The following is an 18,580-nucleotide window of genomic DNA, read 5'->3' on the forward strand; positions in this document are numbered from 1 at the left end:
CAGGAGCCCCAATAAACTTTCTTCCACAAGCTGCCTTTCAGGGCATTTGTCACCATGCACAACCGAATACTGGAATCTCCACAGAGAGTCAGTATCAAACATCTGTATGGATGTTTGTTTCTAAAGCTATCGTGGTTTGAGTATGGCGTGTCCCCCACTGCTCAGATTGGAACTTGGTCTCTGGTTGGTGCTGCTGTTTGGGAAGGGAAGCCTATATGAGGGGGCAGTTCTCTGAGGAAAGTGGTCCACGGAGGTCCGACCTTGAGCTCTACAGCCTGGTCCTATTGCTGTCCATGCTCTGCTCCTTGACTATGGATGCCTGCTTCCCCTGCCACTGTGCTCCCCCTGCCACTGTGCTCCTCCTGCCACCGTCTCCCCCCACTGTGCTCCCCCAGCCACTGTGCTCCCCCTGCCACCGTGCTCCCTCTGCCACTGTGCTCCTCCCGCCACCATGCTCCCACCACCACCATGCTCCCCCAGCCACCGTGCTCCCTCTGCCATAACAGACTGCATCACTTTGAGCTTCAGTTTGTCCTTATGAAGTGTCCTGTCACGGTCATGAGAAAATCACTCATAGAGAAAAAGCTTCTCATCATGGCTTCCCATTTTAGGTTCTGTGCTTCTCTATTTTTTTCTGGAAAATGGGAAATAGGGAGCAGTCTCCCATAATCCCCTCAGTTAGCCAAACAGTAGAAATGGGAGGGGGTGCCAGAGAGGCTATGAATCCAAGGCCTCTCCTTAACCCGCACAAAGTTATTATTAACAGGGACTCTCTCCCTTACCTGCCTTCAAGGACACACCTTGCTAGCAATCACTCTTAAAAGAGACAGTGAGCAGTGAGCTGGGGCTGGCCTTCCTTGGCAGATCGGTGGCTGCCATGTGACCAGCTGTTTGGACAAGTCACTTAGCCTCCCCACGCACACTGTAGTAGCCAGAGAGCCAGAACCATGATCTTCTGTGGCCATGGGGTCCCCACCGGCTGTGACTGACGCGAGGAGCTGGAGCCGTAGGGGGCTTTCTCGTCTCATTTCATACCCACTCAGTCCATGGAATGACCAGTTTTTAGAGAGAAAGTCTTCACAGCCATGGATTCTACATTAGCTATCCGTATCCAGGTTCTGAAGTGTGATATTCTCCCAGCTAGGACTCAGGCAAGGAGCCAGTTAACTCGGTCCTTGAGTTATGCATCCTTTCTGTCCCCATTGACGTGATCAGGAGTGTCAATACTGTTTTGGTGTTTTGGTTTTTTTGTTTTGTTTTATTTTTTGTTTTTTACTGAACCATAACTTTACATAAAAACTAGAAGGACTCTAGCCAAAGCCCTCCCCGGGCCCTCAAATGATGGTCTGTGACCCGCCTAGGTGGGCTTTTCCTTTCAGGCTCAGGGATTCAGAATCTGATGGAGCCCCTAAGCTAGGTTAGACATACCCTTCAGGGAACAGAAGGGGACAGGGGAGTTCCTCTGCCTCCCGAGCGCTGGGATTAAAAGCGTGTGCTGCCACCGTCCGACTTTATATGCCAACTTTTAGAATGTGTACAGACAAATCACTAACAACATGGCAGTGGCAGCTTCGCAGTGTGACATGGCGGCCAAAATGTAGCAAAAGTCGAGCCTGAGTGTGCGTCTCCCGGGACCAAAGCGGCAAGACTGTCTAGAAACAAAGAAACAAAACAGTAGCAAGACTACCTGGAGTTCCCGAGGACTGGGAGTACCACAAGATGCCTCCCTGAGCGAGAAAGAGGAAGAGGATGGAGGTGGAGGAGAGGGGATGGATGACGCCTGAGCCGTACCCTCAGGAAGAAGCTGAAGGATACTATGTAAAGTTGCCAGGCAGTGAAAACCAATGAGGGGCATTAGAACCAGCTGAATGAAACAAGTTACATTTTTAGAGTACTTCCCCTCATGTTCCATGTTTCTCTAAGCATCACAGAGTTTTCCTTCATGAACAGCTTACGCTGATCATGGCACATGTGTCTCCAAAGGGTGGTCCTGAGTTTTCTGAAGGCTGCGACCTTTATTGTATTTCCCTTTCTCAGGGAGGTGAAAGGCGTGATCCTGGAGATTATGCTTATGGTGGTCCTGAGTAAAAGGGATTTATGCAATCAAATTTGCAGATGGTCTTTTTTATTGATCACAACTTTTATGCTCAGGATCAATTTTAATCTACTTGGCATCTTTAATTGCTTATCCACTTAAAAAATTAACCCCATGGATAGAAGGGCCTCTTCTAATGTGAATTGTTTTTGGCATGATATTATCTATTACCCTCAGGAAAAAACCTGCTGAATCTGCTGTTAACCTTTGGGCAAAAAGGAAGAATGGAGGGGGAAGCAGGATTTTGTTGGCTCTTTCTGTCGCACTTCCAGAGTGTTAACCGTCTAGGGAAGAACTCGTTCATTTGCACATTCGGTCACTCACTGCTTAAGCTCTGTGTGCGAGTCCTGACCGTCAGAGCTATGGATGCGCCATCTTTAGACATTCATTCCTTCATCCAGTGTCTGCCTGTTGTCCCTCTGTCCTGTGCTGATCCCTCCTTTCACTTGGTCCTTTCTGAACGATGGATCTAGACACCCTCTGCCTGCTCCACACACACTGAAAAGCTGAATAGCCTTCATCTAGTTCCTAGGACGTGGAACGGAGGCAGGGGATGCCACAGACTGAGGCTTTTATAAAACGATGAGAACCACACAGGAGCAGAATCAGGTCACCAGGAACTGCTCCAGGAGGGTGGTTCTGCCGTGCCAGCTCTCACTCAACCCCAGTTACCAGGGTCAGGACCTTCCCATCCATTTATCTAACATCTTCCTTCATTCTCTTGTGTCTCATAGGTCCCCTGGCCCTGCCATCCTGTCTGTCACCTTCCCTCACGCTGGCCTGTTTTAGCACTTTGTATCCCACATCCAACTCTTCCTGGTCTCCTTTATTGTGTTTGTCTGTGCTCAGGCCATTCTTATTCCAACCCTGGAATCCCCTGGATCTTTCCTGAGTGATTTCTCCAAGCTTACTAGGAGGCAGTGTGGCAAACCCACTTCTGCTGCTAACAGACTCATTGGGTGCAGGCAAGCTGTCTCACTGGTGAACTGGGGGCAGTGCAATTTTATAGCTCACTCGTGGTTAGTGAGCTAGTGCAGGGCATGAATTGTTGATGCGGCCATTCTAGAAGACGCTGTATTTAGAGAACATTGCTATTTGTTGTGAGTTGGGGGTCAGCTCAGATAGACCCCTTAGCCCAGGAGTTAGGACAGTCCCCGCAGAATGTGGTCCAATGCAGACGCTCTGGGGACTCGGGAGGTCAGGGACAGGCCATGAGGGGCTGACTCCGTGCTGGCTCCAGGAAGAACTCCTGGGTCACGGCCTTGGAAGTGGCCACTGCTGAGGAAGGAGATGTCCCTACTGGAACTGCTGACCTCAAGAGCTTCCCGTGCAGCTGCGACCCTGAGACATGTCCCTACTGTGGCTGCGGCTATGCACAGCTCCGGGAACTCTAGTTCTTCCACCATGCTGGGGACTAGATGTAAACAGCTGAAGGGGCCTTCAAGTCTCACAAGAATGCACTTCCAGAGCCTGCAGAGCGTCTGGGAGTGCCACTGTGTGTCGTGCCATCTCTGAAGGACAGGAGAGTACCCCTCAAGGAAGGCAGGAGGCCTTGGGGTACCAGTCCCCCATCTGTCCCAGGCGTCGGCAAAAGCATCCAACAGGAGCTGGCTTTGGCTGAGTCTCAGAGGACAGATGGGATCGGTGGGTGTGTTTTGGGTAGCTCCATTCGGCTGTCCTGTCTTTCTCCACATCACCGACCAGTAAGTCCTGCCTTTTCTTCTTCCAGCCCCTCATCTCTGCCTCACAGTCCATCTCCAGAATAGCCCCCACTGCTTCCCCGTACCTCTGGAACCCTCGCTTTCATCCCCAGCCCATCTCCTGATAAGCTTTCTCTGCCAGGCGCCGCGGAGATAGTCCATGGACTCTGGACCACATCCAAGCCCTTGCTGTGTTTTGCGAGCCCTCTCCCATGGGCACCGGAGATCTATCGCTTCCTGTGCAGCTTCTTGCCTCACAGACGCCACCTCCCTCCTTTCATCTCTTGCGCAGCAACGTCCTCCCTCATGCGCTGCCCCCCATCTTCATCTTACTGGCGTCATCGTGGCCACCTTGAAGGCAAAGTCCTCATCAGCAGCCAGGCGGCAGCGCCTGCCTCCCCTCCTCGGAGTCAGGCTTGCTTACGTATAGACCTCTTCCGGTTACATTTGAGTCAATTGTTTTTATTTTGGATGCTTAATGAACTTGGGTTAGGATTGATTTATTTGTCTCTTAAAAGTTAAAATTGATGTTTGGCATAGATTTTTGGTATATGTAGAAAAAGAGAAAAGTCACTAGCGCAGGGTAATGGAAAGTAGAGGAGACAATTAGGAAGAAACCCTGACACGGAATTTTAATGAGCGTGGCAGGGAGGGGCAGCCTTGTGACCCTCAGAGAAGCTTTTCCTGCTGTGGAGGGTCTCCTCTAGGCCTGTGAAAAAGAGAATGATCGGGAACAGGAGGAAGAGAGTGAATGGCTCCCTCACTAAACGCCTGAAAGGCGACTTCAGATCCTGCCTGGAAAGAACACTAAAATTCACACAGGTCAGTGAAGAACCACCTCACAGAGCATGCAGGTCAGTGCGAGACTGTGGGGTTGGTAGGCGTCTCGTTATTGCTGCTCTACCGTTAAAGCTGGTCCAGGGTGAAGCTGGTGCAGTTCTCTCGTTCTTCTTTTCTTCCACATGGGCTCCTACTTCTGGCACTAGGTGGAAAGTTCCCTCCAGATGTCTCTCCTCTGTTTGGAGAGTGGTGCCCTAGCTTTGCATCCCCTTACCCCACCCTCCCCTGCCACCCCATCCGCTGCTGCCCTTCAGCCAGTGGCTGGCAGATGTGAGGGTTCCAGTTCTGACTGGATTTACGCAGCATCTTTTTATCCTCCAGACAGTCCCTGACTTGTTATCTGCTGTCCAGAAGCCGCAGTTTAGAGGCCATTGCACCACAGGTGTGGTTCAAATACCAGAGGCGCAGTCAGGATTCATGGCCCTCTAGTGGGCTAATCCTGCTTGTGGCTGGACAGGGCCCTTGGCCTGGAAAAGCTTTCCCAGTAGGGTCCTGAACGGGCGTGGCAGGAGCAAATCTACCTCCTGTATTGAAGTTGAAACAGGAAGGCTAGATTACAAGGAAGATGAACAAAGCATCTCTATAAACCACATAAAGCAGTGTGCGTGTGTGTGTCTGTGTGTCTGTGCGTGTATGTCTGCATGTGTCTCTGTGTGCATGCATGTGTCTGTGCATGTGTGTATGTGCACGTGTCTCTGTGTGTGTCTGCATGTGTCTATGTGTGTGCATGTGTGCCTGTGTATATGTGCATGTGTGTGTGTCTGTGTGTGCATGTGTGTGCATGTGTCTGTGTGTGTGCACATATATGTATATGTCTGTATGCCTGTGTGTATGTGTCTGCCTGTCTCTGTATGTGTGTCTGCATGTATGTCTGTGTGTCTGCACATGTGTGCCTGTGTGTGTTTCCGTGTATGTCTGTGTGTGTCTACATGTGTTCTGTGTGTGCCTGCATGCATGTCTGTGTGTATGCATGTGCGTGTATGCCTTGCGTGTCTACATGTGTATCTGCCCGTGTCTATGTGTGGTGGGGGGCATATGCTGAAACTCCATGTACATACACAGACACTAGAGCCAAACCAATCTCAAGGACTGAGTAATAGACTGTTGTTAGTATCACACCATGGATTGCATTCCTAGCTGAAAGCTACTGAATCTGTCTAAAGCCGAACCATCTCCACTGTATGATGTCCTAATGACAGTTCACATGTGCTGGAGACTCCCTTAGCCTGGCAGAGTTCTCAGACACACTGAACTGGACAAGTCTCAGAGAGCCCAGGTGATATAGTTTTAAATACTTTCTTCTATTGGGCATGATGTTGTATAATGAAAATAGCATAGCAAAAAAATCCCATTATCCCTCTAAAGTAGTACATTCCTTATTTTATTTCTTTCAAATGCTTCCATCCCAGGTCTGTCAGCAAAGCTCAGTTAACGGCAACTGTGGTGGTTAATCTTGTCAACCTGACAGGATTTAGGATTGCTGTGAGGGCATTTCCAGAGAGGCTTAATTGAGGAGAGAAGACCCACTCTGGACTTGGTTGGTGTCCCCCAGTGAATAAAAATGATGCAGTGGATGAAACATTGCCGTTTGTTCTCTATGCCTCCCGGGAAGGGTGACCAGCCACCTCACACGGCTCGCCATGGCAGACTCTATGAATGGCGGTTTCCACCTCACACGGCTCATTATGGCAGTCTGTATGAATGGCGGTCGCTAGCGCACACGGCTCGCCATGGCAGACTCTATGAATGGCGGTCGCTAGCGCACACAGCTCGCCATGGCAGACTATGAATGGCGGTTGTCAGGTGTTTTGTCCTACCCCCAGTATGGCCAAGAAACTCTACATTTCATGTTTATGCTAGAGACGGGCTTCAGTGTTGACACATATTCTCCTAGGTGGAAGCTGCAGTGCAGGAAAGCTGGGCTCTGCTTGTGCCCATCTCACGGCTGGCCATCGCTGTGATGGCCGCTGCTAGCAGGTGCACCTGCCTGTACCTCCTGTCTATCTTTCCACTTCTCCAGCTTGAACAATGAGACCTTGCCAAAGCTCCATCTGGCATTACATCGACACACCTGGGAAAAGAGTGCCCACTAGGCACACCTTGACCAAAAGGGTGGGTACAAGGCTGAGCCATTGTCTAGATCACTCCTTAGGACCACCTAGCATGATGATGGCCCTGTCCACCTAGTGGTGACCAGCTCAAAAGTTCTTAGAATAAAACTTGTGTGGAAGCCGACGTCCAGTCTAAGCTCCCAGCCGGGGCCTGCTGAGGTGTGCACAGCTGCCAGACTCACCCATAGATTGCTGCATTGTGATCTCTGCAGTTGTCTCTTCCAAATTTTTGTGACTCTGATGTGACCCTCAACGTGCTCATGCCCACGTGTCTCCTCCTTTAAAAAAAATAAATAAATAAAAAGAAGAAAATATTGCAGTAAACTCAAGTAACAGCTCACCAGGAGTGACCATAAACACGCTAATGACCGGGAATAGGTCATCCCCAGACCACTCTCCCAAAGGGCGCAGTCGCGCGAAGCACTAGTCGGTGCAGTATGTGCGTGGATGCTTGAATGCCTTGTTTCCAGTGGTGTGGATAGCAGGGGAAGTGTTTGATTTGCATTTCTCTCATGGTTAGAGAAAGTGAGTATCTCCATGTGTGCATACCCCCAGAAGAGAACTACATAGGGATTGTAACAAACCCAACACATGTGTACGTTCCCCCCATACATATATGCCTAACACACTTTATAGGAAACCCTCTATAGCTTCTCTTTGGTGCATTCAAACTGCCTGTGCCAATATTCTCATGTCTGGAGGACATCAGTAAAAGTACAGTTAGTTATCACCTACTGACTAGTGAGAGGAGGGTAGTGTATACATTGGATGATACATCATTGATACATCGGATGAAGGGGAAGGTCACATCCCAGGTGGAGAGGAGGGTAGGGTATACATCAGATGATACATGGTTGATACAGTGGATGAAGGGAAAGGTCACATCCCAGGTGGGGTGGAATCCAGCTGTGCTACTCAGAACGGCATGCCATTTAAAATTTATGACCTATTTATCCCCAGAATTTTCCATGTAATGTCATTGAACCACAGATGGCTACAAACCACTGAAACCACAGCATGTGAAAATGCACGTGGGGGAGGGACCCCTCTGCGATCATCCATTATCGTCCCTTCTCTTGCTTTGTCCTGATGCCATGTGGCTAGATAGTTAGAGAATCTGTCTGCATAACACCTTAGTTTCTTCCTCCTAGGATGGGAGGGAGGAACTAGCTAAATAGTTCTGGTCTACGTGGCTTGAGAACAGGGAGCTACTTCTCTAGGTGATGCAGACACGAAACCCAACCGTGTGTAATTGACACAGATGACTCAGGCTCTGCCCCTCAGAGGGTAGCGGACTCTCAGGGTAAAGTAGCGCACGTCTGACCCTTGAGCACTTTTGTGCTTGCGCACGCTCGCATCCCTCCAGCCTGGGTAGAAGTGGAGCACAGCAGACAGCCTGCACACACCGGCCACACGTTTGAAACTGTTGAGCCCACTGCTTCTAGGCTACCTGTGGCCTAGATTCACGCTTGCATATAGAAACATGGGAGGATTCAGACCCTCTGGAGTCCTTGAAGGGAGGGTAACAAGTTAGTGTCTCCAGTCCCCGTGGAACCAATCCCTTTGTGTGCCCTAAAGAGCTGTCACAGTTAATGGGCCTGCTCTGTCTTAGAGGGGTGAGAGAGGAGAGGCCTGAGCACAGAGAGACACAATGTGGTGGGGACAACCACAGGCTATCCCACACTAACAGGCTATCCCACACTAACAGGCTTTCCCACACTAACAGGCTTTCCCACACTAACACGATGCCAGCTCCTAGACCAGCCATTGACTCGGTAGCTGTTACCTGTCCACTCTGGCCTTACCCAGCTCAGAAGGAAATGCAGCTTGATAGATGTCAGCTTGGTTGTTTCCGTTTCATCAGTATTAATCCTTCTGAAATTGGGATGAGGACTCTATGTGTGTCAGGGAGACTCTTAAATTTTTACAAAGCTGTTGGTCCTTGTGTATATTGCAGTGCTTTGGAAATGTGTGTGTGGTTGAGGAAGACCTTGGCATACAGGCCAACAAAGTCAGCGTGGTGGTGTCCTGGTCAGTAGAGCATGTAATTCCAGCATGTAATATGATTGCTTCTACATTCATGTTATTTCTTTTTATTGAACTTTGAATTAAATGTTGTACTTGTTGCTTCTTAAAAATAGCCATCTGTTTTTATAATTTTATTAAATTTATTTAGTTTGTGTGTATGTGTGCGCATATACGTGTACTTTTGTGTACATGTGTGTACACGCCCTGGCATACATGTACAGAGCAGAGGAGAACTTGTGAAAGTCAGTTCTCTCCGTCCACTGTGTGAGTTCCAGGGAAGGCACTCAGGTCATCGGGCTGGGAGTCAAACTCCCTTATCCCATTTATCCACCTCACCAATCCAGCTACCTTGATTTTGAAATTATTATTCTGTTATAACTAAACAGATATTATATTCTTATTGTTCTTACACATGTCTGCCTCAGCATCCATGTCTGCGTCCATGCACATGTCTGCTTCAGCATCCATACACATGTCTGCCTCGGCATCTGCGTCTGCATCCATACACCATATCTGCTTCAGCATCCGTGTCTGCATCCATGCACATGTCTGCCTCGGCATCTGCATCTGCATTGATGCCTGCATCCGTACACCATGTCTGCTTTAGCTTCTCTGTATTTATATATCCTTGACGGTGTTGCTGATTGATTACAAGGCTCCTCTCAAGAAAGAACCCAGCTGGAGTCTGTTTGCAATGGTGTCAGTGAAAAAGTGCTGTACAACAAAAAGTTTGTTTACCAAGCAAAGCATCCCCTTCAGATTGGATGACGCTGTGAGATCTGCTTGTCGTCCATCACTCAGGGATTGAGCCTCTGCCCACATGTCATCTGCGCCCTGAAGTGCTCAGGAGTGAATGTGCTCATTGAGCATCTGAGGGATCCTAGGGATACTCCTTCTCCTCCTGGCTTCCTTCCTTTCCCCTCCTTTCTTCCCTTCCCTTCTGATCATGATTCTCACTTTGAAGCAATGCATTTTGGTCCTCTGATGTCTGTTTCTCTGTGACCTAAACTTTTCATCTTCAAGTGCATCCGCTTTTGAGCAAACACGGTGTTTATTGCTGTACTCAGAACTCAGCAGTAAGTCTCCAGTCTGTTCAGATGAAGTCTCGAAGGGTTTTTTGTTTGTTTAAATAGATGTTTCTGCATCTTATAAGACAATGGTGAGGTGTCCAGGAAGTAACAGTGTAAGCATTTGGCAAATCTTGTTTTAAAGTCTCTGCTAGATCTCCTGCCCACTGAGTGACACCACCCCCCCCCCCCCCCGCAGACCAGACATCTGGTTCTTCTGCACTTTAGTTCCTTCCCTCAGGACTCTAGACATGATGGAGGGCAGGTAAGTTGGAGGTAGGGGAATCACTATTGTTCCATTGAAATGCTATGTGTGTCAGTTGATCACGCCTAGTGCTTGTCTGGGTTGTGGTGTTCTGTGTTTTCCCCAAATGGAGGATCATGTGTAGTTGTGTGGGTCTGGACTGTGGTGTTGTATGTTATTCTTAGGTGGGGGGTCATGTGTAGTTGTGTGTGTCTGGACTGTGGTGTTGTATGTTTTTCTGTAGTGGAGGGTCGTGTGTGTGTGTGTGTGTGTGGTCCAGATGCCACTCTTGGTGAGAATGGAGGTGCAGATGGTGGTCCAGGTGTCAGAACCCTTCCTGTTCTGTCTTCCTCCGGAGCTTCCCTGTCATTCCATCATTGGATCGTTCCAACTCCTGACTGACAGAGGAGCAGGTGGGGAGAGAACCCACTGTGTTACCCTTTCCTCAGTCTCCCCATGACTGGCCTTTCTTGAGACTGAGGTTTGATGTTAGCGGGGACCCTTAGCCCAGAGAATGGTTGCGCACATCCAACACTGGTGCTGGGGTCGTGCCAGCACACACCTCCCGCCTTCTTCACACTCCAACCTCCAGACCTCTGCTTTCTCTGCTCTACCCTTGCCCTGCTTCACCCCTGCTGACGGGAAGGGCTGTCAGGTGATAGTCATCGGTGGCACAGCCTAGCTGTCGGGGACTTCCATGTGCCTGCTCCCTTCTGCTGCTTCATAAGGACACCCGGCCTGGCCTAGGTAAGGCAGCTCTTTCACTGACCCCCTAAAGCCCTTCTTCCTAATGTCTAACAAGCATGAGAAATCCTGTAGCCTGTGGGGGTTGTAGCATCATAGCCATGTGTCTTAGTTAAGGTTTCTGTTGGTGTGAAGAAACAATGACCATGGCAACTCTTACAAAGGAAAACATTTAACCATGCCGGCTTGCAGTTTCAGAGGGTTAGTCCATTATCGTCATGGCAGGAAACCTGGTGCTGTGCAGACAGACATGGTGCTGGAGAAGGAGCTGAGAGTCCTACATCTCGATCTGCAGGCAGCAGGTGACTGCCCTACTAACCTAGCTTGAGCATCTGAGACCTCAAAGCCCCCACCCCTACAGTCACACACTTCTTTCAACAAGGTCACACCCACCCCAACAAGGCCACACCTTCTAATAGTGCCGCTGCCTGTGGGCCAAGCTTTAAATGCATGAGTCTATGCAGGCCATTCCTATGCAAACCACCACTCTCTGCTTCTGTCTTTAGGGTCAGAGTCTGTTTTGTCCCACTATTTCTTCATGGGACCCGCCTGTAGCTTGGAGTCTAAAAGACCTCCATTTGATTCTTTCTGCTGTGTGTGGCTCAGCTGTGTGGCCTTTAACAGCTGCCTTGCTCTCTCTGAGCCTGTTTTATCTGTCACATGGTGCCTCCCCATTGAAGAAGTTTGAAGATTAGGGATAACGTCTGTAACATGGATGCTCTGGTGCTGTTGGGTGTGACCACGTGTGAAACTGTTGTGGTCCTTGCCCTAATTTCCATGTTCACAGGCTCCAGAGTTTAGACTGAGAAGCTGTATATAAGAGACTGATTAACTCACCAAAGAAGGGGAGAGGTTGTTGTGAAGGTAGGGTGAGGAGGTGATGTTATTTCAGGTTTCTCTGTGTAATATTTAGCACAAGGGAAGGTGTGCAGTGCTCAGGACTCAGATGTTGTGTGGCTCACACGTGCGCAGGTACATCTTGATCTGTGGGAACCATGTGCCCCCTCCTGCCTCCCCACCCAAGGGAGTCCACTGCCCAGGGGGTGCCTGGCACCTGGGGTGGGTTTTTATGTCCGGAGCCCCTCCGGCTTCTGGGTGATGTCAGTTTTGTTTTTCTGAGTCCCCTCTGGTCCTTCCGGTTTCAGGGTCCCAAATCTTTTGACCTTGGCGTTTCTGAGGATATGTGTGTCATGATTGTGTCTGGGGTTGTGTGGCCTTCCCCCTTGCTGTGACCGTGGACCCCAAACATCCTCAGGCCACTGTACCCCTGTGCTCCAGATGCCTGCGGATCCGGCCACAGAAACAGCCGTGTTGAGTTGTCTCTGACTGCTCAGCTCAGACCACATCTTGATAAATGGCCAAATTATCTCTTAATTGAGTACAAGCAAAACACAATGGGGGAAAGAGAAGCATTCGACACCGCTAGTTCTTCAAGGGAAATTAAGAGCTCTTTCATGTCTGATTTTTAAAGTGGGTTTAATGACACCATTGTGTGACTAAAGCCATGGATGCGCACATCCTCCAGGCACAGGAGGGAGAATGCCATTCAAGCCAGCCTGTGAAAAAGGCCTTCCCTTACTGCATCGTGCAGCGTTTCTGATGTGATTACCCGGACAACCTAATGTAAAAATATTTTGACTGCAGGTATCACAAGTGACACCTGGGCCCCTCTCTCCCCAGTGCAGGGACAAAAGCGGGTTCTTTAAGACCCGTACTTTTAATGAACCGTCTTACCAGAGACACTCAGAATCTAATAGTGTGCCTTTTGGTGAAGTTGTTGAGAATTTTAATGCATTTTAGTTCTCATTCATCTTGGCCTGTGTGCTCCTCGCAGGAGGGTCCTTAGAAATAGGATTAGCTTCTAGAGGAATGCATTAGCCACGCCACAGAAGTAGGCAGAGAGCTAACCAGCCTGAGACTGCTCCAACCTTCAAATCCTTCGCTGCCCCTCCCTGCCCCCCCCCTTATTGACAGCTTCTCATTGAATGGCATTAGTGTATTTAGGAGTTAGATGTTTTGTATGACCCTAGGCTGATCTCATTCGCCTTTTCTGAAATTAATTCGGCGCTGCTTTACATGTTAATCCGCAAAGGATGGATTTGAAGAAGGTCAGAGCGGCGCAGCCCCAGAAAACACGAGGAGAGAAGCCGCACTCACAACGGCTCATTTCAGTTCCCAGACCTAAGCCCGGCTGCCTTTCCATCGTGACCCTCGGCCAGCTGTAGGCAGCTTGGAGGGGCGCGGAAGACATCAAACAGTAGGGTTTGATGTGGGCCGTAGGATGGACGGACTAATTAAGTTCAGCTTGGTTAACCAATTGCCGTTTGCAAATTGAACAATCGCACTTTGAAAGCTTCGGACACAATAGAACACAGAATCTTCTTTTTAGGCATAAACACGCCCAATAACGGAGTAGCAGTTTTTGAAAGAAGCTTATACCAAATCCACACGATTTGGATGTCTCTAGTGTAGAGTTCGTTTCGCTGGTAACAAAACTCCAGCCTCTTTTATTCAAAGAATTGCGTGAAGTCAAAGGCAAGAAGACCCCATGCTCTGGGTGGGGAAGCCGGTGAGGGAGCGGAGTGTCCAGTGGATGGAGGGTAGGTGAGTGTTGGAGAATTAAGAGATTTAAATTCTCCTTTGAGGAAGAAATTTAAATCTTGAGCCACAGTCAAACAATTGCTGGGCTGATCTCACTGATGCACCAGATAAGCGGCGATTCAGAAGATTAAAGTCTCGGATCCAGAAAATCAAATTAGAGAAGGCAGGGTCTCTTGGTGAAAAAATCTCAGTTGTACGGAAAGGCGGAGAAACTGCTTAAGTCCGGACTGAATAAAGATACAAATGGCAAATCCAAAGCCACCCCAAATTCTAGTGAAAAGCAAAGCGTCCACGTTTTAATCTGCCTCCGGTGTGTGCGCGAGCACCCCTTACTAATGAAAGCTTTTCCACTTTGAAACTAAGATGCTGTGCCGAGGTCCCATTAGCCGCTCTTTGTCCTCGCGTTCTGATGTAATCTCAGTCTTTGCTCAGAGACATCACCAGACTGCCATGGTGTCTTGTAGCCCAGTAAAGCTGTTCTGCGAGATCGCTGGCAGGGAGGGCTGCCAACTGGACCTGAGGTTTTGCTACTGAATGTCTGAGGGGAGGGCAGGGCCCTTCAGTTGGTAGAGTGCTCACCTGGCCTGCTCATAGTTCCCTGGATTTGGTCCCTGGCACCACACAAGCCGAGCATGGTGGTGCATGTGTGTAAACTCAACCCTGGGGAGGTGAGGCAGATGGATCAGAAGTTCAAAGTCACCCTTGACTAAAAAGGGAATCAAAGCCAGCCTCTAGTATATGAGATCACGCCTCAAATAAATAAATAGAAAAGATTAAGTCTTCTGGGGTTAGGGTCTTGAGCAGCCGTCACCACAGACCCTCTGTGAGCTGTGGGTGTCATCTGTCATCAGCTGCCAGTTTCTCTCAGAGCAGACGGCAGGAAGGCTGATGGCCCCAGCTCTGGGCTGGGGTGCAGGACCTCGGGTGCAGTGGCAACTCTGCTGAGGTCAGCGCTGGGCCTGCTGCTGCATTCCTGGAACTGAGGCGGAGTCGTCCACAGGAAAGGGACTTTCCTGCTGCTTTTATCTGTGGGTATGACCAGTGATGGAAACAAGCTTGATTGTGGCTCGTGTGCCTTCCTGACCTCCCTGGGAAGGGGACTGGTGGGGTGGAGGTGGGGGTAGCTCTCTTTAATTTGGATAGAATGGTAGTTCTCTGAAATTAGCCATGGAAGTCGTTTCTGGACTGTTCTAATTGATTAGACTTAACTGATTGGAAACGGGCTGCTTATAGGATGAATTTACATGCATGCATTTACGATTGACTGGAGAAAGCCTGTGTGTGCCCATTGGTGCTGCCCATCTCTACTTCCCCAACAGGTACTTCAGTTGGCTCTGAGCCTCTGAGGGAGGAGCGCCCATCCGATGAGTCCCGCAAGCTTATGCCACACCTTTGTGGGCTGTTTGCACGGCTGAGGCTTTCACACTGGATTTTTGCACGTGCTGCTGATCTTGGCAATACGGGAAGCATATGTGACCAAAGTTGCTCGGTGCTTCTGCTCTGTGTATATGTGTATGCTTCCGCTCAGCTCCCTTGTCTTGACAAGAGTGCGCTGGTTTCTCACAGTGGGAAGTTAGAAGGAACTCAGAAGAGATGGCATGTTTGTACTTAACTTCCTTTCTTTTTAATTGTGTTTATTTTTTTATGTGTGTGAGCATTTTGCCTGCATGTATATCTGTGTACCACATGTGTGCCTGGTGCCCCGAGAAGGCAGAGAGGACAAGGGTGTGCGTATACCGGGACTGTGAGCTGCCATGTGGGGAGCTGGGAACCAAACCCAGCTTCTCTAGGACAGCACTGGGCCATCTCTCCAGCCCTGAACTCTTGGGTTGTCGGAAGGGGGTGGGGGTGGGGCGGGGTGTGAGGAGGGCTGGAGCTGCAGGTAGGGAACTTGTCAGAGTAAGACCTCAGCAGAAAGTGGGCCGCATGCATGGCAGACAGAGTGGTGAAGCTGGATACTGGTTCTGGGTTGGGAATCATTATCCCCCCCCCCCCCTTTGAATGAGTAAGGTGGCCATTAGCCTTTGATTCTGGTGCGGGACTCGGATGACCTGCTCCAACTGCCAGCATGACCGGCGGGCTCTGCACCTTCTCCGTGGAAATTATGTCAAAGTGCAGTGATTAATGTTGAGGACATCCCAGCTGCAGGGAAGAGCCGTGCTTATGTGCGCATGAATGCCCAGGGGCCTTGGAGTACAGTGACCCTGTACCAGCACCATCAGCATGGCTTCCAGCTCCAGCCACTGTCTGAGACCAAGTCATGTGTGTGTGCATGTGTGTGTGCGTGTGTGCATGCGTGTGTGTGCATGTGTGTGTGTGCGTGTGTGTGCATGTGTGTGTGCATGTGTGTGTGTGCGCGCACGTACGCATCCTCTCTGGAAATTGTAAGGAGGTATTCTTAAATAAATTAAAAACGGTGTGGAGTTAAATTTCCTTGCTCACTGGCTGCCTTCCTCCTCCACAGATAATCCCCTCCTCTGTCACCTTGCCCAGCCGGTCTTCAGATGGGTCTGGACCTGCAGTGTGTCCAAAAGGGCTCAGAGAGGAAGTGGCCAGCCCCGGCCCCGCCTCTCAGTGCCCATATATTAAACTAACCAGATCCAACCAGATCCCTGAGTGATGTTCAAGGCTGAGAAGCAGCAAAGGGGAATTCTAAAATGAGGACACCTTCATTTCCCCCTTTCACCTCCACTTCTCACCCCCACTCCTCCCCCTCCCTCCCAGTCGCTGCCTTTTCCCTCTTCCTAGACTGATTGCTAGAAGGAGGCCTTCGGATAAACACAGGATAAGTCTTTAGTATAAGTGCCCCCACACACACGGTAGGTTTATGTCTTAGCTCGTCTAAGCTGAGAACTCATTTAAGGACTCGCCTGAAGGCCTCTGATTGGTCCTTGGAGCCCCTCTGAAAGAAGCCAGGTGTGCTGACTTTTATCTGTAATCCCAGAACTTCTATCTCAAGATGGGAGAGGATGACAGGGACTCACCTGGAGGCTTGCAGGCCCCCTAACCTGGTCTACATGGTACCTCAGAAATAGAAAGACAAACCCCTGCCCCAGCAAGGAGGATGGTGGGAGCAGAGAAACAACTCAGCGAAGTTGCCTTCCTCCTGCACACAGTGCTGTAGCTGGTGCATAGACAGGCGTAGTTCAGACAGACAGACAGACACGCTCACACACACGCACAATGTGTAACAAAGAAAAAAGAAATACTAAAAACGTAATTCATGGATAGGAGGGAATGTGTTTAGCGTCCCTCACGTAGGGACGTTGTAACTTGGCATGGTTGTGGCTGTGGCCGCGTGGGCACCCAGCTCATGCTGCCTCCATGTCATCTCATTCAGGGCCACCCACACAGACTGTTATTTCATGGAAATTCGTGTTTGTGTTGGTTTTTCATCTCAGTAGCAGAACGCCGAAAGCCTTCAGCTTCTACAAGGGGCAGGTTTGTTTTGACTGGTGTTTCAGGAGTTCTAGTTCAGCGGTTCTCAGCCTGCGTGCCCTGACCACTTTCACAGGAGTCCCGGATCAGACATCTTGCGTATCGGATATTTACATTACAGTTCACAACAGTGCAAAGTGAGTTACGAAGTAGCAACGAAATGATGTTATGTTTGGTCCCCATGACATGAGGAACTGCATTAAAGGGCCCTTGCATTGAGAAGGTTGAGGACCACTGCTCTAGTTCCCGGCCACTCGGCCCCGTCGGATCTGTGGCGATGCAGAATATAATGGCAGCAGTGTGTGGAGGACGCTGCTCACTTCATAGAGACCAGGAAGAGAAAGGGAAAAGAAAGGGCCAGGGTCCCAGTGTCCCCACTGAAGACACAGCCCCAAGGAAAGGCTATCCTCCAGCCCACCCACCCTGAGGTGCCTCTCCTTCCCAATAGGCTTTGAGAATATGGAAACCCTAGAGCATCTCACTGGGCCTTCTGTGTTTTTATTTGTGAAATCTGACAGCATAGCTGGAGAACACTCAGCTGTGGGACAGGAGAGGCGCACCGGCAACGTGGGGAGTCGTCTGTTCACCTCCCTCTCCTGGCCACCGTCTTGAGGGGGTGGGATTTGGTGCTCTGAGGGGGTGTCAGGTCAATGAGGGTCTCCCGGCCGCAGTTGTAGGTGTGTTGGAAGGAGGCAGGCTGGAGACCTCGAGGGGAATGCCACCTTATTCTTGCCAGGCCTCTGAAGACCACCAGCTGAAGTGCCCATGCTCTCTGGGAGAACCCAGTGAGCGCTGGGGACACATTTTCCACCAGGTGGCTTTAGGTGGGAGAGCTGGCAGTTGTTCTCCTTCCTGCAGGTTGGAGGTTAGACTTACATTAGATTTAGCTGTTGGTTCCTTCCTTGAGGAGGTACCTGAGGTGCTGGACCGCTCACCTCATTAGGCAGAGGGCTTGCAGCTGTTCCTCCCACAGCGCCGGACCTAATATTTCTTATTGCTAGCTACTTCCAGATGGGGTTTGACTCAAATGCCCCAAAGCGGTGAGTCTCAGAGTTGAGGTTCCAGCTTGAGCCATGACTTTTTGCTTTTAATGTCACTTAATAAGTTGTTCATACATATTCCGCGAGGAATTATGGGCTGCTTTATTCATTATACATTTTTCCAACTCATAATTGCATTGGCACCAAGTGTTGGCCTCATTTGAAAGAACCTGGCATGCGACTTGGTTGCTGTAAAACTCCTCGTGCTTCTAACTGAGAGCGGCATCAGACCATTTTCTGAGACTCTGTTTCTACCACGACCCCCTGGGGAGGTGGGCAACGTCAGTCAGATCCTTCAGGACTCAGGCGCATCTTCTTGCCGCTGGCACACTGACTGGCTGCGCATAAGGAACCGTGTCTCTGGGCCTCAGGCGTGAGAGCGCTTATCCAGGAAGTGATGTGGTGGAAGAAAGGGGAATGGGGAGGTTAGAACCCCCACTGTTTCGGCAGAGTGTTGTTCTGAAGAACGTTGACTAAATTTATAATCTGTCGAAGAGACCTTCTTAGTCACAGGAAAGGTTATCCTTGCACCCTACATATTTGCAAGTATGAGTAGCATGGAACTTTTAATTTGTCCTTGCTCCCTTCTGCAAGTGGCTCTAATAAATCCCATATATGTATATATATGATATCAGTTCTGTTCTATTCTGTTGTTGCTGGCTTGCTTCTTCA

At 49.7% G+C, this 18,580-nt stretch overlaps 1 protein-coding gene and 1 pseudogene across 7 annotated transcripts in view; both read left to right on the forward strand.

Moving 5' to 3' along the window:
- Window positions 1-15,551, forward strand: part of LOC130871904 (MICOS complex subunit Mic10-like) — a 45,956-nt pseudogene extending 30,405 nt beyond the window's left edge.
- Hlcs (holocarboxylase synthetase) overlaps window positions 1-18,580 on the forward strand; it is a 187,775-nt gene that overhangs the window by 125,751 nt on the left and 43,444 nt on the right. The window lies entirely within an intron of this gene.

The sequence above is a fragment of the Chionomys nivalis genome, chromosome 3 (assembly GCF_950005125.1).
Source record: "Chionomys nivalis chromosome 3, mChiNiv1.1, whole genome shotgun sequence".
NCBI classification, from domain to species: domain Eukaryota; kingdom Metazoa; phylum Chordata; class Mammalia; order Rodentia; family Cricetidae; genus Chionomys; species Chionomys nivalis.